At 49.2% G+C, this 25,990-nt stretch overlaps 1 protein-coding gene across 2 annotated transcripts in view; it reads right to left on the reverse strand.

The window, feature by feature from the left end:
- ST3GAL1 (ST3 beta-galactoside alpha-2,3-sialyltransferase 1) overlaps positions 1–25,435 on the reverse strand; it is a 116,800-nt gene extending 91,365 nt beyond the window's left edge. The window contains exon 1 of one of the 2 annotated variants that reach the window (XM_055287323.2): positions 25,067–25,435. The gene's annotated coding sequence lies outside the window, so the exon portion shown is untranslated. The remainder of the gene's footprint in view (positions 1–25,066) is intronic. The other variant, XM_063643559.1, reaches the window with a different exon arrangement.
- Positions 25,436–25,990: the final 555 nt, after the last annotated feature.

A 25,990-nucleotide genomic window follows, 5' to 3' on the forward strand; every position in this document is an offset into this window, starting at 1 on the left:
GGAAGGTGAGTAACTCACAACTCCTCTCCACAGTCTGAAGACTGGGAGAAAACAGAAAAATACACAAACAATTCAGGACAATGTAATACAGGCGGCTTGGGTGCCTGTAATCCAAGCGCTTTGGGAGACCAAGGCAGGCAGATCACTTGAGGTCAGGAGTTTATGACCAGCCTGGCCAACATGGTGAAACCCCATCTCTACTAAAAATACAGAAATTAGCTGGGCATGGTGGCGCACACCTGTAGTCTCAGCTACTTGGGAGGCTGAGGCAGGAGAATCACTTGAACCTGGGATGTGGAGGTTACAGTGAGCCGAGATCGCGCCACTGCACTCCAGCCAGGGACATAGAGAGAGACTCTGTCAAAAACAAAAACAAAAACAAAAGGGACAAATGACTAACTCCGTGTAGAAGAAGAATTTGAACAGGAGATGATATTTTTAGCTGCTCCCTAAACAAAGCACTAATGAGGTGCTGTTTAGTAAAAACACAAAACATGGGGAAAGGAAAAATAAATATGTAAGATATGAACGTGAAAGTGTGACATCGGGGTTAGGATAATAAATCAGGCTGAGGCCAGATAGGAAAGGGTTTCTGAAGACTTCGTCTGGCAGGGCGCGGTGGCTCATGCCTGTAATCCCAGCACTTTGGGAGGCCAAGGTGGGCAGATCACTTGAGGTCAGGAGTTGGAAACCAGCCTGGCCAACATGGTGAAATCTCGTCTCTACTAAAAACACAAAAGTTAGCCAGGTGTGGTGGCACATGGCGCATGCCTATAGTCCCAGAGACTCAGGAGTCTGAGGCAGGAGAATTGCTTGAACCTGAGAGACAAGGTTGCAGTGAGCTGAGATCACACCACTGCACTCCAGCCTGGGCGGCAGCGAGACTCCATCTCAGGAAAAAAAAAAAAAAAAAAAAAGAAGAAGACTTCATCTGACAGGAAAAATAGCACAGAAACCCTCAACTCTTAACCACTGCTGTAGAAATGGCCCCAATTTGTTCAGGCCACCTGCACGCACACTCTGCAGCGTGGCTTTGCCTCCCCTCCCAGCATGAGGGAGAATCGAAGTTTGGCCACAAGACTTGCTTTAGCCAATGGCACAATAGTAAAGGTGACACAAATAAAGGCTTTAAAAGTGCTTATACCTAAAAGTTCCTCTCCCTTGCTGCTGGGAATCATTCTTTTTTTTTTTTTTTTTTTTTTTTTGAGATGGGTCTCACTCAGTTGCCCAGGCTGGAGGGGCCGTGGCATGACAACCACTCACTGCAGCCTTGACCTCCCGGGCTCAAGCGATCCTCCCTCTAAGCCTCTTGAGTAGCTGGAACTACAGGCTCGTGCTACCACACCAGGCTAATTATTTTTATTTTTTGTAGGGTCTTGCTATGTTGCCATGGCTGGTCTTGAGCTCCTGGGCGTGAGCTACCATGCCCAGCTGCTGCTGGAAATCATTCTGCTGCCACATTAGCAAGCCTGAGGTAGCCCCCTGAAGGATAATAGACAATGTGTGGAGACAGGCTGAGGCACCCCAGCTCAGCCCCCAGATGTGTGGATGGACCAGCACAGGCAATCAGCCTAACACAAACAGTGCAGACCAGATCATCAACCCACAGACATCATAAATGTCTGGTTTTAGGCACTGGGGTTTGGGGCTGTTTGTTATACAGAGAAAGCTGACAGATACAACCACTGAGGTTTCTTTATACCACTGGCAATGGTGATACATGAGGATAAACTTGTGTGTTAGGAAGACAGTTCAGCCCCTGTTGAGTTGGTGATTATGAAGAGATAATGAGGGCCAGAAGACAGGGCCCTGGGCAAAAGGAGGAGTGGGAGATTCAAGAGCTCTTTTAGAGGGAGAAACAACAGCATTTAGTGACTGTCTATGCCCAGAGTTATCTAAAGGCATTTGCCTGGTTCTGGAAACCATGTGTGGTGTTGAGTATAAACAGATTCTATTTGGCACCTGCTGATGGGGGCAGGATGTTTACATAGAAGATACATGAATGTGACCAGAGTCAGCACAGTTGGGGTCAGGGTCCAGGAAAGCTATAGGAACAAAATCCTTTCTTTTCAGAAATGAGAATTAAGGCACGATGCTCACTGCCACAGCCTCCTAGCCAGTCTTAAAATAGCCATCGCCTCTAATGCCAACTCCCTCTCTTGGCAGCAGCCAGGGGGATCCTTGTAAATTGTAACTCAGGCTTCCCTCCCTTGCATCACTGGCTCACATCTTCCCCATTCCCTCTGTACTTTCCACTCACCCTTCAGATTTCAGTGTAATCACCACTTCCCAGAGACATCTTCGCTGACTCTGGGGATGAGGCTGGGGACTGCCCCTTTTTATTTTCAGTGTTCCCTATATTCCTACAAAGCATTATCGCCAACATGTTAACTCCATAAGGGCAAGGGCGTGTCTGCCCTACATACCACTGTGCCCTCGTCACCCAGTACACCACTTGGCATGTGGGAGAAAGTCTATTCCTATTTCTTGAATGAGAGAGTGACCAAAACAATACAGGTATCACACTTCTAAGATGTTTTCTTGGACACACCCCCTTCCAAACTGGAAGCTGGATTAGGGCCTTACCCGGGAGCACCCACAGCTTCATTCATGTGTTTCTTCATTCATTCTCTCATTTAGCAAGAATTTACTAAGCACCAGGCATCACCTCAATCCCACTGTTGGTTGTTCTCACTAGACTGAGCCTTGAGAGGTGGGGAAGGGGAGCTGTATTTTACTTGTCACTAGATTTCCCCACTCTCACCCCCACTGGCTATCATATGGGTGTAGGAGGCACTAAATAATGACCAGTGAATCCATGAATAAATGGGTGAACAGCCAGATAAATCTCAGAGAATCCATCAGGATGTGGCTGATTTATAACTCTGCAGAAGCTAATTACTGAGTTTGGGCCTTATGTATGTTACATCTTACTAAATAGTTGAGAATCCTTGTAATATAAAAACCTGCATGTATATATGCCTATATCAGGATATATACTGCAACTGTTCTATGCCATAAGATGTAAGGCGGTAATCTATGAATCAGATTAAACATGGAGCCCTGCTCTGCATGAAGCCTCTGACTCCACAGCCTGGCACCTGTGGCCAACTGTGATCTTCAATTAAAGCCTAAGACTCTTCATGAAGCAACACATAACATCTTGAACCAATTCTTTCATTGGTCTTAAGTTGGCTTTGAAAAAAATAAGCTGGCAATGGCATTGGATTCCAAATTCCAACTGACAAGTTTGCAACCTGGAGGCTTATCTTAAAAACTAGAACTCGCTGGGTGCAGTGGCTCACGCCTGTAATCCCAACACTTTGGGAGGCCGAGGTGGGCAAATCACCTGAGGTCAGAAGTTCGAGACCAACCTGACCAACATGGAGAAACCCTGTCTCTACTAAAAATACAAAATTAGCCTGGCATGGTGGTGCATGCCTGTAATCCCAGCTACTCAGGAGGCTGAGGCAGGAGAATCGCTTGAACCCGGGAGGCAGAGGTTGTGCTGAGCCGAGATCGTGCCATTGCACTCCAGCCTGGGCAACAAGAGTGAAACTCCGTCTCAAAAAACAAAAACAAACAAACAAAACTAGAAATGCACCCCATGTGGGGCTCACCTTTTGCAGCCTCAGTTTCTCAGCTTCTCTAATACAGCACTGGGGTGTTAAATGCAGAGAAAAGGCAATCATTCCACTGTCTTTCTGCCCCAGATCCCAGGAACAGCCTGATGAGCTCCTTAGACTTTCCTTGCCGTTTGGTTTTAACAGGAGCCCTGGAAATCTTTTCTAAAAGCCGTGTCCCAGTTCTCTTCTCACTCGTGTTCTGCTGTCATGCCTCTTTCTATATTGAGTCCCGATTTCCCCACCCTTCCAAGATTGCTTCCAATTAAGAGCAACAACTAAACTCTTACCGCTGAAACATCTGTGAAGCGTGTTCATACACACGAGCCATACAAGAAAGACAAATCAGAAAGTGTCCCCATTTTTGGAGAGGCTCAGAAAAGCTCACGTGACTCTCCAAGACCACAAATGAGGAAACCAAGGCCCAGAGAAGTGGCTCCTCCATGACACAGCTGGAGAGCTGTGCAGCTGGACAGTGGGCAGAGGGCCTTAGACCCGGGGTTCAATGTTCTTCCCAATACCAGGCGAATTACGATCGTCCTATTCCAGCCCATTCATCCCTTTCATTTCCATCCATCCAACCGGTAGCCACTAGCACCAATCTAGGAGCTAAGCAGGGAACTGCTGGGCTTAAACCAAGAGACTTGGAAGCAAGAAAAATGTCTACCTTCTCCAGCTAGAGCACAGATTAGGACAAATTCCACTCAAACAAATCATGGTTATGTTCTCATTCCTCCTGTTCTGAACCCATAAATTATTATTTCTTGGCCCATATTCACACTTCCACTATCCACAGCCCCCTCATGCCACCTGAGGCTCCTTTCTACTGTACAATATAATACAATAACTCTTATAAAAGAGTGTATTCTCCAATTTTGTGTCTTATTGAAGTACAGCAGCAAACTAGAAGTAAAGCTGGATACCACTCCTGGAGGAGCAGGGCCAGTTTGCTTAATAAATCGTAGCTTTTCCTTTCCATGCAAACAATCATCTGGATAACTGTTACCACTGGGTCTGGCAAAATACTATTGCTGCATTTTTAAATTATAGGGATCTTTTCTGAGGCCTGTGGGCATGACATGTTCCATCCAAAACAGTGTGGCCTGCTTCTAGGTGTGCCCCCAGGGGACACTGGTCAAGTCAAGCTGTGTGATTTTAGAAAAACAGCCTTTCAGTGACTCATGCCTGTAATCCCAACACTTTGGGAGGCTGAGGCAGGTGGATCACGAGGTCAAGAGATCAAGACTATCCTGGCCAACATGGTGAAACCCCGTCTCTACTAAAAATACAAAAATTAGCTAGGTGTGATGGTGTGCCTGCAGTCCCAGCTACTCAGGAGGCTGAGGCAGGAGAATCGCTTGAACCTAGAGGTTGCAGTGAGCTGAGATCACCCCACTGCACTCTACCCTGGCAACAGAATGAGGAAAAGAAAGAAAGAGAGAGAGAAAGAAAGAGCAAGAGAGAAAGAAAGAAAGAGAGAGAGAGAGAAAGAAAGAAAGAAAGAAAGAAAGAAAGAAAGAAAGAAAGAAAGAAAGAAAGAAAGAAAGCCTTTCTCTGAGTTTTACTTTACTCATTGATAAAATGGAACTGTCTCTGCTTCAACTACTTTGCAGGGCTTTGCTAAGAAGTAAGTGAATACAAAACAACATGAAATCGCTTTGATACTAGTAGCAGCAATAACAGATAACACTTAAACTAGCATAACAGATAACATTTGCATTTGCTAAACTAAGCCCTTTATATTCAAAAGCTCAGTTAATCTTCACAATGGTCCTTGGATGTGTGTACTATGATTTTCATCATTTTGAAGGTGAGTAAATGGAGGCTTGAGGAGATTAAGTAATTTGCTCAAGGTCATATGACTGATAAAGGCTGGAGCCTGAATGATTAACTAATTCCTAACTCTACTGTATTATAAAGTCTGGGACTAACACAGTTTACTCCCCTTCAGTATTTACTGAGCCTTGGACTGGGCTGGGCCAAGCACTGTGTTCTGCCCTGCTGGGGACAACAGTACACTTTTGAGCTCTGCCCTAGAAAAGCCCACTGCAGGGGGAGAGAGAACACAGGTCCATCAGCAAGGAACCACACCATTCTGTGTCCAGGGCAGGCTCATGAATGTGCAAGTAGGTGGTTTCTTAATCTAGATTCCCATCCAGGACATGACACTGACAGAGAAGGAGATCAAGACTGAGACAGTCTAGCCAGATCAGTTCGCAAAATGGGACAAGTTGCCCCGGAAGTAGGAAAGTGCAAGAGCAGACAAAGAAGCTGAGTGAGGAATGGTGAGAAGACCTAGAAACATATGGTGTGAGTGCTGGAAGGCCCTCAGCAGGGCCGTTGGCTGGGCTGCATGTCGAGAACCAGGTTTACGGGCAGAAATTCCGGGTGTGTGAACCAGGAATGACATGGCTCATGCCAGCGTGTGAGCAAACTGAGCAGGGAAGCTCAGAGGGTGGGTCCCCTTTGGGTGCAGTGGCATCTCCCTCTGTGGAGACCCAGGGACTCCGAGGGCCAACTCGGCTGATCTGAAAGTAAAAGTGAGAAGAACTTTGGGCAGGAAGCACGTGTGCTTGTTAGACTGGGAAAGCTGTTCTCACTTATAACCTCTCTCTCTGAAATGGGTTCAACACATGGGATCCCTCATAATGAAGTGCCTTTCTGAATTTGAAGGCTAACCACTGAGGTCTGGCTGTTTCGCTGGAAGAGCTATTATCATCAACAATAGCAACTATGGGTTAAGTACGGACAATGAGGCCAACAGCACGCAAAGCATCTCATGTGCATGATTTCATTCAAGCTTCACAGCAGTCCTCTGGGGCTGGTAGTTTTACCCCCATTTCACAGATGTGGAAATTAAGATTCTGAAAGAGTATAATTTGCCCAGGGCCACACAGCTAGAAATTGGCAGAGATGAGACTCAAAGCCAGGTCTGTCTTGAACACAATATCCCTTTGTGCTCAAAGGGATATTGAGTTCAAATGCAGAGGCGGTGCCAGGGTTGACATGACCTTGAAGCACACACTATCCAACCCCCAGTGCACCCCCCTGTTTGCATAAAAAGCCCTCCCTGCTCCATTCTGCTCTGCTGTTAACAGCTCTCAGCACCACATGGTTCATGAGCAGATTCACTGGGGCCAGAACGTAAGCAGAACTGAGACAATCAGTTCCCGCTCTCTCCACCTTCAAGCCCAGGATGAGTTCCTGTACCCCAGCATCCAAACCCTAGATCCCAGCTCCTGTTTCACCAGCCTTGCCCGTGTGCCTCTGGAAGCCTCAGTTTCCTCATCTGTAATGTGGAAATGCTGATGATGATGGTCATGAAGAAGACAGATGAGGAAGAGCCTCACTTTGCCTGCTGTTCATAAGGGACAAACACAATAATGACTTGGCCAATGGCTATGCCATCGATTGACCAGGGTCTTGGACAAGTTATCCCATCACTCAGTACCTGTGTCTCCTCTTTTGGTGATGGGGATAATAAAAGTCCCTGATCTCATAGGGTTATGAGAATGAATTAGAAAATGCACACAGGAGCTCAGAACACTGCCTCGTATGCTTGTTGAGAAGTGGTAGCGAGTATCTTTCTGTTATCATCATTTGAGGGCACTTAGTAAAGCATGGAGCACCAGAAAACATCAGCTGTGATTAGGATCATGCAGTGAAAAGGTCCACAGGCAACCTGTGCCACCTTTGGGAATCTATCTTAGGACTAAAGTAGAGATGGCCAACAGCCTGGATACCAGGTTCCTAGAACAAAGTTTGCAACATAGGTTGGGGAAATCTGAGAGGCCTCACAGTGAGCGTCCAGAAGGATCCAGTAAGCAGGGTGCTAAGGGGGCCAGGAGCAAGAGACACAAGGGAGAAGAGTACAGGGAGGTGTCTGGGGCCTTACTGCTTCTGCAGACTCCATGCACTGAGCCCCTGGAACTGGAGCCCTTTGACAAGATCCACCCAATCAGGGCTGTACAGCAGCTTCAGATTCTCATCAAAGGTGGAGGATTTCTGTCTTTAGAGAATAGGACCGCTCCTCATTGTTGAGCTCCTACTATGGACCAGGCACTTTTCCAAAATTTAATTTTGCAACCATGAGCATGAGTCAAATTCTAGGCCCATTTTTCAGAGTCTGCAATCACCTGCCCAAAGTCACCAGGCTACTCTGGAAGACACCTGAATGCATATGACCATCTGCTGCTCTCCGGCTGCCCCAACCCCATGCTCCCTTGCAGTGAATGACATGAATGAGCCACGTTTACACTGCAGCGGTGGCGGTGGATCCATTCCACTGATCCTCTGACAATGGCGTTCCAAAATCCTACACTCGACAGTGGGATGTAGGGGTGTAGGCAGATGAGGGGCTGAAAGCTGGAGAGTGAGAACTATGAATCAAAGGAAATGGGCCCTTTCTGAAGGTACTAAGGATGTCAAGAAGGCTAGGATTGTGCTGACTGCCCATGACCAGGTCAGCATGAGTGAGCGAGGGTACCTTCTCCTGGGCCACCACTTCCTCCTCTTCACACCTGCTACTGCCTGTCTGATTCAGATTGGAGAAACTTTAACTGAACACCTACTTTCCTCCTAAGTGCTGGCCCAGCCATCTACTTGGGGTTTTTTTATTTCTTTTTGTTTGTTTGTTTTTTTGAGTCGGAGTCTTGCTCTGTCGCCAGGGTGGAGTGCAGTGGCGCAATCTTGGCTCACTGCAACCTCCGCCTCCTGGATTCAAGCGATTCTCATGCCTCAGCCTCCTGAGCACCTGGAATTACAGGCACACATCACCATATTCAGCTAATATTTTTGTATTTTTAGTAGAGGTGGTGGGGTTTCACCATGTTGGCCAGGATGGTCTCGATCTCCTGACCTCGTGATCCGCCAGCCACGGCCTCCTAAAGTGCTGCAATTACAGGCGTGAGCCACCGCGCCCGGCCTACTTGGGTTCTTCTACTTCACTCTGAGGGCTGGGAAGACAAGGGAATGGGAAGGAATTTCCTGGCTGGTGTCTGTGCGGCCTGGGGAGGAAGCAGGCCACCCCCGCAGGGGACTGCTCAGCCTTTCCAGAATTGAACTGAGCTTCACGCCTCTGCCTTTGCTTTTTCTTCACCCATCTCAGCCTGGCTGGGCTTTAGTTCATCTTCCTCATCTCAGATCCAATGGGTCTGTAATGGGAGGAACAGCACACTTCCCTGGTGTGGATTTCTGTTGCTCCCCCCACCGTTGTCATCCCTGGCTCCCCACCTCTCTCAGCCACAAGGCTGGAAATCTCCAAGTCACTTTCCATGCGTCGTTTCTCAGCACTGTAGTGCAATCTGTTCTCAAACCCCATAAAGTCACCAATTCTCACATTGGAGCAAACACTCCAAATGTGGCTCACAGTGACTCTCACCCGTACCATTAATGGGACATTCCGTCCTGCCCTCCCATCCACTGTGAACCTGGGCCACATGGCTTTCCTAAAAAAAAAAAAAAAAAAAAAAGGAGGGGGAGTCTAATGAAATCCCACTCTGCAGGAAGGAAAAGAAACCTTGTTTGCACCTCATTACCGAAAGGATCAAGCCATTTAGGACCCACCTGATTGGGGCCTCCCTGTTTCTTTTTTTTCCACCTCTTCCCTCCAATCACAGGAGTCAGCAGGTGCCTGGCTTGGGCAGTGGATTCCTTCATGGGGTGCCCTCTCCACCCTCACTGCTGCTGTTGGAACGGCTCACCATCTTTCCAGTCCCAGCTTGAAGGTCATCTCTTCTCTGGGGCTGTTCCCAACCTACCCCTGTTTTTTTTGTTTGTTTGTTTGTTTTGTTTTGCTTTGTTTTGTTTTGAGACAGAATTTCACTTTGGTGCCCAGGCTGGAGTGGACTGGCACGGTCTCTGCTCACTGCAACCTCCGCCTCCCGAGTTCAAGCAATTCTCATGCCTCAGCCTCCCGTGTAGCTGGGATTACAGGCGCCTGCCACCACGCCTGGCTGATTTTTTTTGCATTTTAGTAGAGACGGGGTTTCACCATGTTGCCTAGGCTGGTCTTGAACTCTTGAGCTCAGGCAATCTGCCCATCTCGGCCTCCCAAAGTGCTAGGATTATAGGCGTGAGCCACCGTGCCCGGCCTGTTTTGTTTTGAATCTCCACTCTCACCCGGGAAGATGAGTTGGTGTCACCCCCCAGAGCACAAGGGGTAACACTAAGCTCGGACGTGGAAGTCACTTGCCCCAGATCTCACCACTGATCAATAGCAGGCCTGGTGACTCCAGAGCCTGTCTTCTCCCCCTGGCCTTGGCCTCCTGGACAGGAGACAACCCCTTGGCCTTGCTCTTGGATGGACTGAATTTGCTTTCAGAGGAGTGAGATGCTGGCAGGCTGTACGGCTGTCCTCTGGGCCCAGCATTTACTGTTCTGTCTGCTCAGAGTCGTGTTCCTTTCTCGGATCTGGGAGGAATTGTGAAACATGGACCTGTTTGTCTTCTAGGCAACCTCAGCTAATGAAGGCTGCACAGCTATGTACTTTCGAACAAGATTTTTAGGATGAAGAAACAAAAGAAGAAAGGGAGGGAAAAAAAAGAAGGAATGAAAATGGGAAGGAAGAGAAGGGAGAAAGAAAAGTATTAGCCATGGAAACCTTGGACCCAAGGACACGGCTGACATCATATAAAGTCTGTCCCTGGCAAATGTGACCCACAGTGCCACCACTAACAGTCCTATTTATAGCCCTTTGAAATATGGTGTGGTGGAGGGGGGACATATTGTTCTTTTGGCCTCTTAGATGATAAAACTAAGTGGAGGGAAGTGGGAGGGAGATTGGCAGCGGTGCTATTAATGCAGGCAGGGAGACCAGATACACTGGGTCTCAAGCCTTTTATCATGTGCATGCATGTGTTAGAAGGAAACACTGTGACATGGTGGAAAGGGGTATGTGACAACCCCCCACCTTGACCCTCCCAACCTGGAAGACATTCAGGCAATGTCTTCAGCGAGCCTGCCTTCTCAGCTGTAAAACACTGATAACACTAGTGAGCTCAAAGCCTGATTAGACAGTGAATGGGCCTAGAATGACCAGTATGTGGTATTTCCTGGGTGGAACCTCAGGAAGAAAAAGAGGGGAGGCAGATGCCAGAATTCACAAAAGACAATACAAGCTTGCTCACAGGGAGGTCTAAAGGAAGCGAGGAGACTGTGCAGTGTAAACACAGTGGAAATCATCCAGTTAACCAAGGCCTGGCACAATGGAGTCCTCATAGGATACCTGGTACCCATGGTCCAGGCTGCTCTTCCTGCCTGCTCTAGTGCAGGAGGGCACAGAAGGCATGTTCTCTAGGGCACCCTGAGCAGCCCAAGATGAGAGGAGAACTGAGTGGTAATGCAGGCCTTGGCAGTATCACCCCATGGGCTGGCCTCCCATCCAGGTTCTGCCTGATGATGGGCTGAGCTGTCGCACCAGCCAGGCCCCGTCTGAGCTGTCTTCTCAGCTGTAAAATAAAGAGGCCATGGTCTGACTCACACCTGTAATCCCAGCACTTTGGGAGGCTGAGGCAGGCAGATCAGGAGGTCAGGAGTTTGAGACCAGCCTGGCCAACATGGGGAAACCCTGTCTCTACTAAAAATACAAAAATTAGCCAGGCGTGATGGTGTGTGCCTGTAATCCCAGCTACTTAGGAGGCTGAGGCAGGAGAATCGCTTGAACCCAGAAGGTGGAGGTTGCAGTGAGCTCAGGAGGCTGAGGCAGGAGAATTGCTTGAACCTGGGAGGCGGAGGTTGCAGTGAGCTGAGATCATGCCACTGCACTCCAGCCTGGGCAACAGAGTGAGACTCTGTCTCAAAAAAAAAAAAAAAAAAAAAAAGAGGCCAGGGTCTTGAGGTCCCCCTCATGGCTAAAATCTTAGGTATGTCTCTTCTGCCTCTGATGTCCAGCAATGAACGGTCCAGACAACTTTCCCATCCTTAAGTTCAGATAGCTCCTGAGAACACCACTCTGCCATCTGCTCCGGGAAGCTCTCTCTGGTTGGAAGCTTTGAATGAGAAAGAGCCTTCTAAACCACAAAGCTGCCCAGAGGTCAAGATGCCACAGTGTGGGGCACAGAGCTCTCTACCACAGGTAGTGAAAAATGCTGCTCAAGGAGGCGGAACAGGAATGTAATTGATGATGATGTGTTGCCCACAGCATATCTTTAACAAGCACTCTTCTGAGCACGGTCCAAGTGTTAACTCATTGAATGCTTATTTACTACCTCCTGGGAGGTAGGTACTATTATTATCCAGATTTTATGGATGAGGAAAGGGAAGTACAGAGAGGTTCAGCAACTTGCTGAAGGACACGCAGTTAGGCAGTAGCAAAGCTAATACTTCTATTGAGTAAATCAAGGAATCAATGAATGACTCAGTAGACAGAAGAAGGTTGAACAAGGTCACCGCTAAGGCTCTTTGCAAATGCTAAGATTTTGTAATTCTTTGACACTATTTAAGTGTGCAACCTCTGTAACTAATTATTCAACCAACAAACCATACCCCGTCCTCCTGCAAGTAATGGCGACTAAAGTTTATGACACCGTGGCTCAGAGAAAAAGAGAAAAACCTCCTTCACTCCATCTGGGGTAGGTTCCTGACAGTGCAGAAGTATTCTGACATTCAAAACTGTCTCCACAGCCAGTATATATTTTTTTCTCCTTGTTTGGATTTCTGACATTGCATAAATATCAGTTTAATGTATAAAATCTTATACCGCAGGTCTTCCAATAATGCCATTTCATTCAACATCATTTCATTATAACATTGATGAAAAGAAGATGGATTCCCGGCCGGGACCACTGTGTGTGTGGAGTTTGCAAGTTTTCCCCATATCCTCGTGGGTCTTCTGCAGGCACTCCAGTTTCCCACACCCCAAAAAGCTGTGCATGTCAGGTGAACTGATGTGTTTATGTGGTCCCAGGGCGATAGAGTGTGGTTTTGTGTGTGTGTGTGTGTGTGCATATGTGCACGTCCTAAGCCACTGGGACAGGCTGTGGCCACCTGCGACGCTGTTTGGGGCCTTCGTTTAGAAGTTTGGTGATGTTTTTATGAATGGAAATACACCAGAGGAACTTAACTCTTGTTTATATCAATTACCCTATGGTGAAATCAGTTTTTTTATGTCGTTTCCCTTAAACTCACAATTTCCAAGGACCTATCGATGTCATTAAGTGAGGACTTACTGTGGTCCAAGGATCATGTTTGCTGAGCTCAGTTTGTTCCAGGTCGCAGGGAGAAACAGCAAAATAGCAGCAGACCTTAGGTTGGAACCAGTTCTTCAACCCATTCTGAAAGGTGTGTTTTCCATTTGAAGCTTCTATCAAGTGGTGAAAGAAAGAACGATGGTACTGTCTGCTTAATCTCTCCCTTTCATTTTAATTTCCTTTTTTTTTTGCCAAAAGACTGAATTTTAAAACATAAGATTATGCTTTAGAAACAACCAGTAATATACCTCACAAAGACATTCCTATTCGTGGCAGCTAATATGTTTCCTGAGCAACGGTCTTTATTCATCAAACTCTCCACCAGGTGGTAGGATTAACAGTGTTTTCAAGTAAGAAGAAGAACAACAAACCTTTCTCTCCATTGTGAAGATGTTATTAAAAGGGAATTTTTCAAGGTTGCAACAGCGATGCTGACGATTCCTTTTACGTGAAGCAGGTTGCCTCCAAGAGGCTCCCATCTAGCTAGGGAGCTGGCTAAGTTTACATGCCTGATGGCAAACTTTGCACTCAGCCTTCCTGCTCCGTCCTTTCTCCAACCCCCCCGGCAGGCTCAAAGTGGCTCACTGCCTCCCTCAATCCCCAGGCACCTTGGGGCTCTTCGAATTCAATTTATACCAACAAGCCACAAAGATGAGTTTTTGCAAGCAGCCATGCAGGGATGGACGTGGAGCAGTTAAAGGAAACAAAATTACAGATAGGAGGAATAGGTTCTAGTGTTCTGTGGCACTGCAGGGTGGCTATAGTTAATAAGAATTTATAATATATTTTCAAATGGCTAGAAGAGAGGATTTTGAACGTTCCCAACACAAATGATGAATGTTTGAGGTTATGGATATGCAAATTACCCTGATTTGATCACTCTACATTGCATGTATGGAAACTCACTATGTACCCCATAAATATGTACAATTACTCTGTGTCAGTTTTATTAAAAAAAAAACACACTGAAATACCATCACTCCCATCAGCATGACAACTTATAACAGAAAAAGTGTTTGCATTTCATGTGTATTATCTATTGCTGTGTAATAAGTTATGATGAATTTAGCAGCTTAGAAGAAAAAAAACCAGACTGTAACAGGCTAAATAAACCCACGGACTCACCCAGTGATGGTGAATCAGGGAGAAGACTCAGAGCCCCAGGCTTTGGGAGAATGAAGCTGCTGATGTGAGACCTGGAAAGCACCAGGTGGAGAAAAGTCAGGAACTCCTGCCCAAAAGGGTGTTACAGAGCTTGGGTTCATGGTCACCAGAGGACACAGGTGGTAAGAGCACATCTCGTGGGCTGGGCTGGGGGCCAGGCAACTGGTGTGACCAGTTTCCTATCTGAACCTTAGAGAAGCTGCCCTTCCCTTCCAGAGTCCCCACTGAGCCAGGGATATAGGATGACCTGGGAATTACATCGCATGGGGCCTGAGGTCTCAGGCTTCGAACCAAAATGGTGCGCTTATAAATCCTGGTTCTGCCACTTTCTAGCTAAGTGACCTGGGTTAAGTGACTTAACCTCTCTGAACCTTGGTTTCCACATCTATAAAATGGGATTAGGAAAAAAGTGGAAACATACACTTTACAGAGAATCACTGTAAAGATTAGGCTCCCATCGTAAATGAATGAGAAACTAATGAGGGGAAGTAGGCAATCCAGCCCAGCCCAGGTGGAGGGCAGACAGCACCCAGACAGCCTGTCATGTGGAATGCACAGTTAAACTCTTAAAGTTTTCTAGAAAATGCAATCAACTGAAATTATTTTCTGTGAAGCCTTACTCAAGGTTTGCCCACAGCCATCTTTTTGCTTGCTGCCAGTTAATCAGTTTGCCCCAAAAAATATGCAAGCACGATTCCGTCCCCAAACTATCTGCAGGATTTTCCTCCCCTCTGGCCTCAGTTGCTTGACTTTGACTCCATCTCCTTAGAAGCTGATTTCCACCTCTGCAAGAAAAGGATTTACATGCAAAATAACTAAACAATGGGCAAACCACCCAACTACATATCTCTGAGTGCCGTGAATTCCTTGAGCTTTCTGGAGGTTCCACTGAGACACACATACCTGGGTCTCACCATCAGAACCCTCCACTGCTTCCCCTCAGTCTCACAGGTGGCAAATGAGCTCTCTGACATCCTAATGGTTATTGGCCAAGTCAGCTTCTGGTTCTGGTTCACTCCTATTTCACATGAACTGTAAATGGTGGTCGTATTATGTTATGTGTCACGTTATATTGTTGTGATGATAATTTGGGCTCCATCAGCTGACTCTAGGATCTACTGAGGATGTAGACTTAGATTTATGTTGTTGTTTTTGCCACTGTTCTCACGCTCAGCCAAGGAGGAAGCACGCAGGTGAGGTGGAGGCAGTAAGGTACTGGGGTGCCAGGAATGAAGCAAGGTAGCTCTACTAGGGCTCGAGGCCTAGATCTGCCATTTCCCAGACACTCGACTTGATGTTGATCAAGTCACCTCACTGCGCTGTGTACTTCTCTACAGTTCAGAGTGGCAAGGGTGATTGATAAACTAAGGACGAGTGTGATAGAACTGCAAGGTTGGTGAAGATCTGGGCTTATTCCTTCATTAAGAGTGATCGATCCACAGTGGCGTATACCTGTAGTTCCAGCTACTCAGGAGGCTGAGGTGGGAGCTCAGTAGGTGGAAGTTGCAGTGAGCCAAGATCACATACTGCACTCCAGCCTGGGCAACAGAGCATGACCCTGTCTCCAAAAATAAAAATAAAAAAAAGAGATACCCACCAAGTAGAAATGATAATTTCAGACACACAGAAGATCTGGAGGCAGGGCCCCATGTGACCTTGGCCAGTAAGTCACTTCTCCCCTCTGAATCCACATCTTTTTTTTTTTTTTTTGAGACAGAGTCTCATTCTGTCACCAGGCTGGAGTGCAGTGGCAGGATCTCGGCTCACTGCAACCTCCGCCTCCCAGGTTCAAGTGATTGTCCTACCTCAGCCTCCCGAGTACCTGGGACTACAGGCACACACCACCATGTCCAGCTAATTTTTGTATTTTTAGTAGTGATGGGGTTTTGCCATGTTGGCTAGGATGTTCTCGATCTCTTGACCTTGTGATCTGGCCACCTCAGCCTCCCAAAGTGCCGGGATTACAGGTATGAGCCACAGGGCCTTGCCTGAATCCACATCTTTATCTGCAAAATCAGGAGGACCCTCAGAAGAGTTGAACTGAGGGCCAACTGGGGTCAGGGCTGTAGATGCTGGTGTCTGTGAATGTTGCTGGGTTGTTCCGGGTGTTTGAGCTCTTGACCACTGGGAGTTCTTTGCCCTTGTTAGGGCTCCAGCGCACTAAAGGCAGGGAAGGAGAACAGAGTCCTTTAATACTTGGCTAATTCAGGGGATTTATTGTGGGCTCCAGTCGGGTCTTCTAAGGATCTAAGAAAAGGGTTTTTTTTTTTTCTTTCTTTCTTTTTTTTCCACTGGGCCTTTTATTTCCAAAAAGGTAAATGTCTAATTAGATAGATTTTTGTTTATGTGGAGTTGTTTTAGGCTTTTTGAGCTTGAAACAATATTTTGGAGTCATTCCACCCTCTCAGCTAGAGAAGTAGCTGGATTTGCTTTGGTTGGGGTTTATTGGTTGGGTCTTTCCCAAGAGCTCTCTGCTAAGTAAATATGCATGAAGGGACTTTTTAGCCACTCTGGTGTTTTAGTTCACTGTGGATTCAAATGGATTTTTTGTTAATGTAGCAAAATCTATTACAGTCCTATCTGTTGGGGTTGATCTTTTTTTAATGTAGCTAATGAAATTCAGAGGAACTACTTTATTTGCACACCCCAATGTGTACTTTCCAAAAGTCATTTGTACCCCTCTTTTTAATTCTGCCAAATAATTTGGAGCTAACGTTCTTTTCTTCTCAACTTTTCTGAATTATTGCAAGTAATTTTTAAGTCATATTTTATACTCCCTTAAGGGCTTTAGAATCATACATGATTAGATAGGATTTGTTTAATAAAAATTATAGAAGGCCATTGTTTTGGACTAAGTTTCCGCACTAGGCCCCAACAGGGCAGACTGAAAATCAAAATGGAGTTACCCACGCTAAAGTTCCAGGTCCCCAAACCCAAACTGAGGCAGGATAGGTAGTCAAAAAGGGAACCATGTCCTCGAGATGTGGCAACTGTGGCATGGCGACCTCAGGGTCAACACAATAAGCGCCAGCATTCACACTGTAATCCAGTTCATTCAAGCCAAACTACCTCCAGTAAGGAATTTCCCCCGTAAGAGGGTGCACATTTTGATTTTACCTGTCCTCAGACTGAACCTTTGCTCATTATAATAGTAAAAAACACACTTCTGGGTGGAGATTTCAGATGTTAATGAGACATGTAACATACAAGCAAGCATGTACAGCTGCTGCACATGTGCACCCCGAGGACCACCCAGAACATGCTTACTACTAGCGCCTCTTCCAGCCTCCTTATGAATAACCATGTAAGGCTCTCATCAAGGGAGTCTCCCCAGTAAGTCAATGCTGTCCCATCCTCATGAGCAGCCTGCCCTGAATCCTCTCTCAGAGTGTACTGTCTATTCTGCACGTCACTTTCAGAATATCCTGCCTCTTTTGCAACAAATCACTCCATGCTGCATCTCCTTTGCTGTGTGTCTCTTGTTTAATTTCTTTTAAACTAAGGAGACAAGAACTGAGGTTTTACAACAGCCATCGACAAAACTAAGTTGTCATCTCACTTCCTGAGAAATCAGGAGACAGTCAATTTCCCAAATAAGCAGGATTAAATTGTCAACTGGTATGATCATGAAGTTCCCTCGGCTTTAATCCTTAGCAAAAAAAAAGGCAGCCTAAAGTAACCGGATGAAAAATCAGTTATTTTTCTAGTGTTCTCTCTAAATGTAATGAATACACACTTTGTTGCTTCTGGTTTCTTCAGTCCTGTTTATAAAGCCAACCTCCTCTGCTCAGCTCACTGGAAAACTTATTCTGTTTTGTGGAACGAAGTGTTGCTCAATTCTAGAATCACAATAAAGCCAATTTAGGTCTTTAAATTTCTTGTCATTCTGTCCTTTGGCACTTTCATGTGTTTTAAAGAGAAAATACACACACACACACACACACACACACAGAGAGAGAGAGAGAGAGAGTCAGAAGAAATGAAACAAACATTGTCAGAATAACTGGAAGAAAGAAACTTTTAACCTACAAATATTCAAATCATATTATTTGAATGCTGAATAGGTTAAAAGGCCATGTTGGAGTACCACTCACCCCCACACCGCCCTGTCCAAATCTTGACCTTCTCAGGAATCAAAACTAACATTTGTTGAGAGACCTTTACTGAATAAACTTGTTTAGTTTTCACATCAACTGTGTACAAAGTGTGCCTTCATGACAGAAGAGGAAGCTGAGACATAGAAAAGGTCAGTAATTTGATCACTAATAAACCTCCGATTGAAACCCAGGCAAACCTTAACACTTAAACTATTCTGCTTCTCATTAAGATGCTACTGGTAACAATTTAAAGGTCTTCATAATGTCTTACAATGGAGCTTCCTACTTTACTAGGGCTGATAAGACACAATGCATTAAAATGTGGGCTCCCACCAGCTGTGTGGCCTTAGGCAAGGGGGTTACCCTCCAGTTCCTGGGCATCTTACCTGCCAACTGGTAATCTTGCGACTACCCCTCCCCGCCCCCGGCTGTTGCAGATTCAAATGAGATGACAGTTCTGTGTGCCTGTGTGTGTGTGTGTGTGTGTGTGTGTGTGTCCTCCATCTGCCCTCCAGGCCTGCTCCTAATCCACCTCCACCTTGTCCTGCCCTGGGGGGTTCCATCAAGGAGCTCCCTGCCTTTGGCTGCTGGGTGGGCTCAGCTCTTGATGCCACAGAGTTGCACAGGACAGGACGGAGGAGAGCAAGGTTGCAGGGTTGATCTGCCTGGCTCTTCTCCTGCCAAGCTGAGGAGGGGGCCTGTGGCCTCTCTCTTCCAGAGGCTTCTGGCAACTACTGCGATGCTCTCCCGGTTGCCCTAGCCCATCTCCCCGCTGTGCCATTCTCCTGGGGGTGGTAAATGGGCCCAGGTGCTAGAGCATCCCCTGCTGACTTCTCTGAACGCGGGCACCAACTCTGGAAGCACACCTTTATTCAGACCCTCCATTCAATGCCTCCTGCTGAACTCCAGAATGATAAGATGTTCAAAATACTTGGCACTACTGGGTATACATTAAACTATAAAAAGTAGATGCTACTAAAATTCTTATCAATAAGGCAGGTTCCTGTGCTTCATTTTGTGGGGTCCTCCTAACTCTCCTGTAATAGAGGGAGTGGGAATTTATACTACCATCTCCCAGTTGAGGAAACGAAGGGTCAAAGAGGTTAAACAATGTGCCCAAGGTCCCCAGCCTGGAGCAGATGGGCCAGGGCCAGAGCCCAGGAGTTCTGTGTCCTTGGCCAGTGGTTTCCCTGCAGGGATTCCCCTGACTCTGTAGAAAACACCTCAACTCCAGAGCCCTCTCTAACAGTTGTCCCAGGTGGGAACCACAATAGCGTCCACTGCAGGTGCCCTGAACTTTGACACAAGTCCCATCCCTGCTGGCCAGCCAGGCCACATAGGAAGGGCTCCCCCCAGGTGGCTTACGATGCTGGGCACCCCGACCATCTTACGCTGCCCCCCACCTCCCTTGTGTGTCCCTGCTCCTGGTAACAGTGCTTTGGGTGGCTTCTTAGGCCAGGGTTCTGGCTAACTAGTAATTCTGTGTCCTGCCCTAGGGACAAAGAAGCCAAAAGTTTGACACAACCCATAGGAATGAGAGGAGCATGCTCCCCCAACACAGTCATTAGGCCTTACTGCTTCCAGGCGGATCATTCACAAACCATTTTACCTTAAAATCAGCCTCCTCCTACTTCAAGTACTTTTCCAGGAGTTTTCCAAAACTTCCTGCCTTCAGTCAACTCCTCTGTCTCTGGTAGGCTCTGTCTTGAGGAACGCCATCACTTTCTCTTATAAACAGACTTAATGCAACTGGAATCAGGGAGGCTCTGGGACTCCCACGTGCACTACTCTCCCAAGAATCCTCTCCCTTAATCTTCCTGGGAACCCTGCCTCCCCCACATTGCAGGGGGTGATCACTCACATGCACCCCAAACCTGGCTCACGGAAATGCAGGGACTCGCTCCAGCTCACCTAGCCAGCCTGGATAGTAGCATCCCCCTGAAAACCTGGGCGCTTTCTCCTACCCGCCACCTGCCATGCCACCCTCCCAAATCAGCTATGAAAATCTGAGATAAAGTATACAGGCAAGCATTAAAAATAAAGCACTAAGTTTTATTTTATTTTTTTTAAAAAGGCAAACGCAAAGCAGCCACTCTCCGTTTTATACACGGGCATTCCAATGCTTGGAGGCTCTCGTGGTGTAGGAACTTGCAGGCTGGCTGCAGGGCAACAATTCCTCTCACACAAACAAACCAGAGATCAGGACCTAAGGAGGGAAACGGCGCCAAAGCATTGAACCTCTAAAATTCCCAATTCCCTTACCTCTTCGGAACCATGTGGAACAGGCTGACAGCCAATCTTTTATTTTACTTTACTATTATGATGATTATCATTTTGCACACACAGGGCACATGATATTGAATGTATTCAAGAAGATACCTTTGCTCTCTTGCGGTCTGACTCACCCATCTCTAGAACACCCTTCTGTGGGTCTCTCAAGGCGGAGGGAACCTTTCCCTTCTCCGTTCCCATTTTGCTTAGCACTTGTGTATTTCTATACGCAGCCTGACAGGGTATGTCCTTGTCCCCCTCCCCACAGCACTGTGACCTCTGGGACAGCAAGGAACAAGGACTGAGTATTCTTTCCTCTCTGTATCTCAGCACTTCGCATGGTGCTTCTGGAAGGTAATAAGTTCCCGGTAAATGTTGGCTCAACCGAAATCAAAACAACCCAACCACCACCAATAACAAGACCAAATAAACAATAAAACCCCAGATTGATTTTACAGTCCAGTGACTTCCCCTCTGAGCCTCAATATTTTTGCATTAAAGTGAAGGGGTTGACCAAAGTGATTTCTAAGGTCATGTTCAGCTTGTGGATGGGAAGCAAAACAGGCCCTGGTGAGATCACTGGGGTGCCTTCTGTAATATGTACCATTTGGGAGTCCCCACAGATGGCACCCTGGCTCTGTCAGGTTTCAGACCTCAGAGTCCGAAACTTCTGGGACTGCTTTCAAAATCTAGTGTTGAGAACTGCTACAAAATGACTCTGCCAAGGGGGTGTGGGCTCTGAATGGTCCTGGCCACTCTTGGGAGATGCCCTTGGTATGGGGTAGTAGACAGTCCAGCTGCCCCAAGCCAGGGTTGTCTGTGATACCGGGAGGGTTTTGAGGGTGATGTTGGCTGAAGCGAACATAAATCAGGTGGTGGCTGTCCTCACAAAGAGAAGCTTTTAATGGACCCTCAGTGACGGGCAGCAGAACTCTAAAGCCTCTCTCTCTTTATTTTTTATTTATTTATTTTTTTGAGACAGTCTCACTCTGTCGCCCAGACTGGAGTGTCATGGCACGATCTCAGCTCTCTGCAATCTCCACCTCCTGGGTTCAAGTGATTCTCCTGCCTCAGCCTCCTGAGTAGCTGGGTACTACAGGAGCCCACCACCACGCCCGACTAATTTTTGTATTTTTAGTAGAGGCAGGGTTTCATCACATTGGCCAGCTGGTCTCAAACTCCTGACCTCAAATGATCCACCCACCTCGGCCTCCCAAAGTGCTGGGATTACAGGCCTGAGCCACTGTGCCCAGCCAAGCCTCTTATTTTGAGAGTGAAACTGAGACCCAGAGCCTGGAATAGTTTGGGAGCCAAGTTGCAAAGTAACTGAGAGCCGCCACTGGGACTCAAACGCAGGCTCTCACAGGGCCCCGGTCTGGGCTCCTGTGACCAAATTAGAGCAGAAGAGAGCTCTCAGCTCCTCAGGTGTGCCAGCAGGGATGCCGAAGTTTCCACGAAGGCTACACAAATGAACGAAGCTGCATGTAAGTCTTATTCTAGAATTCTTTGTGACCGGGCCAGCTCTTCCATCGGCCTGTGGAGTGTGTGTACACAGGCATGCAGAACTCACTGGAAAGCTTTTACGAGATGACTGGTGGATTTTATTTTTTGCTTTCCCGGTTGCTTTTTGTGGTGTGGGAGGGGCCTAGAGTGAGGGTTAATGTTTAGATCCCTGGCCAAAGCTCTACCCAAATATAAACCCTTTGAGTCAGCAACCTTCTACACAGGAACTGACTCAAGCAAGGTTAACTGACCAGAAGCCTCAGAGTCACACATGGGAGAGGGCCCCTCCTTGCGTAATGTCAACTGCCTGCCTTTGGGTGGTTTCCTGGCTTGGGGCTGCTTGGTGGGGAGGGGAGACAGAGATCTACCTCACCCCCAAAGACCCAGGACCTAGACGGACTCCTTCCTGTCAAGCTCACAGACGACTTCATCCCCATAGGAAGGGCTTGCAGATCAGTGACAGCCAATGCTGTGAGCGCCACCAGGGAAGCGGGGCAGTACAGCCCTGTCTACAATCAGCAAGAAGGCTGCTCAGAAGGCAGTTTCCGCCTGCTGCTGCACAGCTTCGAGGAACAGACTCCACACTCCCTAAGAAACCCTCCTCTGCCATCACTTCTAACAACACTTCTTGTTTTTCTCTCTCACTCTAGGTGGGGTGCTGTGGCCTCCCAGCCAGGGAGGTAGGCAACAAAGGCCCTGGCCTTGTCCAGTCAGACTCTAAACAGCAAATGCCAGCCCAGAAAAATGCAGGGAAAGCAAACTTCAGGGTTTGTGGGATTTTGAAAAGGCAGGAGGAGAAGGAGCCCTCTATTCATTCTTTATTTAGCAAAAAGTGTACGATGGAACTTTCTCCCCTAGACCTGAAGTCAAGGTATACACATACACACATGTAAAGTATGAACTACCTATACATACACATGTTCACTTAATTATATGTATTATAGCCACTCACTATTATGCAGAACGTATTTTGGAGAATGTATTATTGGCCTTATTTTGCAGATATAGAAACTGAGACGCCGAGAGGTTAACTCTGGCGACAAAAGTAAGACAGACAGAGACAGAGAGACGGGAGACTAGAAGAGGCCCCACGCTGTACCCAGATATTGGCAGAGGCTGGGGGGCACGGAGTGGTGAACTCTGGTCAGTCATTTCAGCCAACCATGGGATTTCAGAAAACAGCCGGCAGGGGTCCTAATGTTTGAGGCAGGAAGGGGAGGTGCGGGAAGGCACTGTGAGGTACCCCTCCGGCACTGGGCGCCCCTTCCCCACCGCAGAGACAAGCGGCAGTTTCCACAGCAGCCGGCAGGGGGCAGTGCATCTTGCCTTTTCGAAGCCTCTGGGCGCTTGGGCAGCGCCGGGTAAAGAAAACCAGGAGGCTCCGCCCGCAGCTTCTAGGAACAGGCCAGGAGTAGAGCCCCGCACGTAGTAGGTGCTCCAGGCACGTCTAGAAGCCCAAAGGGCTTGATCGATACATTTGAACTCCATTTTAGAGACTGGAAGGGAAGAAGGGGGCGTCCGGGCCCCTGCCAGCACCTTCCACCTTGGGGCCTTGTCAATGAACACAGCCTTAGCACCTACGACGTGCCAGGCGCCCTGGCGACTACTGGAAAACCTGGCTCCCCTCTCACCCCGTTTTCCTCGTTGGCCAGTCGGCCTCGCCTCCTCCTCCCGTGTCTTCCTCTCGCCACACACACCCAGCCGCAGAGCGGGGGTGGGCGCTCGCTGTCTCCCTGGAGAACCAGCTCATCGCAAACTTGCGGGGCTTGGGGACCCGCGAGGGGCAGAAGTCGGGAGAGGCCAGGGGTGCCCGGAAACAATCACAAGAAAGCCGGGCGAATGCCTGATGCAAGGACGCGGCGAGCCAGTCACTGCCCTCAGGGTCACGGCTGTCTCCCTTTCTGCAGGACTCGCCCGGCCCACGAGACGCAGTGACCTGCCCAACCCCCACCCCCTTGCGCGCTTCTGGGCGCGCACGTGTCCCCTCGCCGAACGCACCACCGAGCCCCGCGCGTGGTACAGCCGGCGAGGACCCCTCGCGTAGGAGGGAGGAGCGAGTCAGGGCTCCAGCAGACGAGCAGAGGCAGACGATCACTACACGCTTCCTGGGAGACCCGGCTGAAAGGCCAGGCTAAGGCGCGCTCCGGCGTCTCTGTGCCAAGCCGGGGCGCAAGCTCAACCCCCATCTCAAGTTCAGCCGCGCTTCCTCCCGCAAGGTCACGCTTAAACACTCGCGCAGAGAAAGGAGGAGCGGAAAGTTGCGCCAGCGTCCCGATTCCAAACTAACTGTACCCTCACCAGGGCGCCTTGCCCCAGTGTCACCGCTGTCCGTCCCCGTGCGCTCCCAGAAGGGGTGGCCCTCCCTGCCCTCACGCAGGTCACACACACGAGAGACACAGGCAAGCTGCTAACTTTTGTCAGATTATTTCTCCGGAGCTGCGACGCCTCACGGGGTTGGGGCGAATTCAGAGTTTCGAGTTGCCACTAACACGACTCCGGCCGCGCTCTCCTTGGCCCACCCGCGTCCCCCACTGTCCGCCACGCCGCGTTCAGCTCTCTTGTCCCGGGTGCCAACTTCACCCTCAGATCCGGAGCAGCGCGCGCTGACGGCGTCCGCGGGGCCGATAGCCACCTCCGGATCTGCGCCTGCTTGCAGCGGATTGGGGGACTCGATCCGGATACTGTCCCACGGCCGCTCGTCCAGAACACTGGCGGCCTGCACGGTGTCCCAGCCTGTGACCCCAAATCCGCTCGAGAGCGCCTGAACCCAGCCACCCAGCGAGGTCTCCTCCCACGGGCGGCCCCAGCGGAGGAGATCCCAGCCCCGCGCCGGGTGCAATGTCACTGGGGCTGCTTTCGGGAACCGCTGCCCGGGACTTGGCGTAGGTTCCCCACAGAGCTCCAGGCAGCTCCTCCAGTGTCGGCCGAAGACCCCTAAGCCCGAACCTCCACCCCGACCTTCTTCCTCTCCCAAAGCCCTGGGTGGTCGCCGCTGCCAAGGAAGGGGTCTCCCTTCGAATGTCTTCCACTAGAATCCTGGGGTCTTCAGTCCCAGCTCCACTGTCACACCCTCCCAGTCCCCTCCCCACCCCTTCAGTTCCCGGGTCCAGACAATCAACCTTCCACTCCGAGAATCCACAGGAAACTGCCCGAGCCCCAACTCCGGCGGACGCAGCCCCCGCGCACCCCGAGCAGGGTTCGCCTCCGCGCGCGCACTCACCACGGCTGGAGGCACGCTGGAGTTTCCGGGATCTGGGCATGAGGTGATTCGGAGGAGAATAAAGGGGTGTGGGTGTCCCAGACACTTTCCCCTTTCCCAGCTCACGTCGCCTCTTCCTTCTGTCTCCGCTCCTCTTCTTCCTCCTCCTCCTGCCTCCGGTCTAGGGCTCTTTGTCTTTTCAAAGTGTCGAAACTGTCTGGCATAGTGGGCTCAGCCGGCGGAGGCTGGAGCCGGGGAAGCGAGGAGGCGGGATAAGGGTGGGAGAGGGCTCGGGAACACCTTCCCCCGGGTGTAACGGGAGTGAAAGGCGGGGCGACCGAGGAGCAGCCGCCTTCCCTGGCCGGCCGGGGCCGAGAGCCAGGGCGCGCTAGAGCCCCGGGGCCCTCCCCTTCCTCCGCCCAGTGCCCGCCCCTCCCGACTCTGCGCCTCCGTTGGGCCCCGCCCACCCCGACTGGGCTCGGCTTTCCCTTGGCTCCGGGCTTCCTGCAAGCCGAATTTAGCTCTGCCAAGCCACGTGGACCGCAGCGGGCTCGGCAGAGGCCGAGCCTGAGAGACGCCGGAGGCGGCGGCTGCGGCGCGGGGACCTGATCGGCGCCCCGAGAGGAGCTCCCCGCTCCCTGGACGCTGCCCTCAAGCTGGCGGGGCTAAGGAAGAGGGCCCGGGAGGCCTGGGAGCCACTGGGGTCCGTTTCAGCAGGAAGACGGGCAAGCACCGAGAGGATGGCAGTGCCCAGAAGAACTCGAGTCTGGGGCACGGTGGGGAGAAGGGGCCGATCCCCTGATGGCGACCGGGCAGAGTCACCCACTTCCTCTAAGGGCGCGGGACTCGAGGTGGGATTTAGGGAGGGGGAAGGGAGGATCGTGGGCTAGAGGACTTTTGCAGCCAGAACTGCTTGCAGAGCCACAGAGCCGGGCATTGCGGCCG

This window comes from Symphalangus syndactylus, chromosome 7, assembly GCF_028878055.3.
Source record: "Symphalangus syndactylus isolate Jambi chromosome 7, NHGRI_mSymSyn1-v2.1_pri, whole genome shotgun sequence".
NCBI classification, from domain to species: Eukaryota; Metazoa; Chordata; class Mammalia; order Primates; family Hylobatidae; genus Symphalangus; species Symphalangus syndactylus.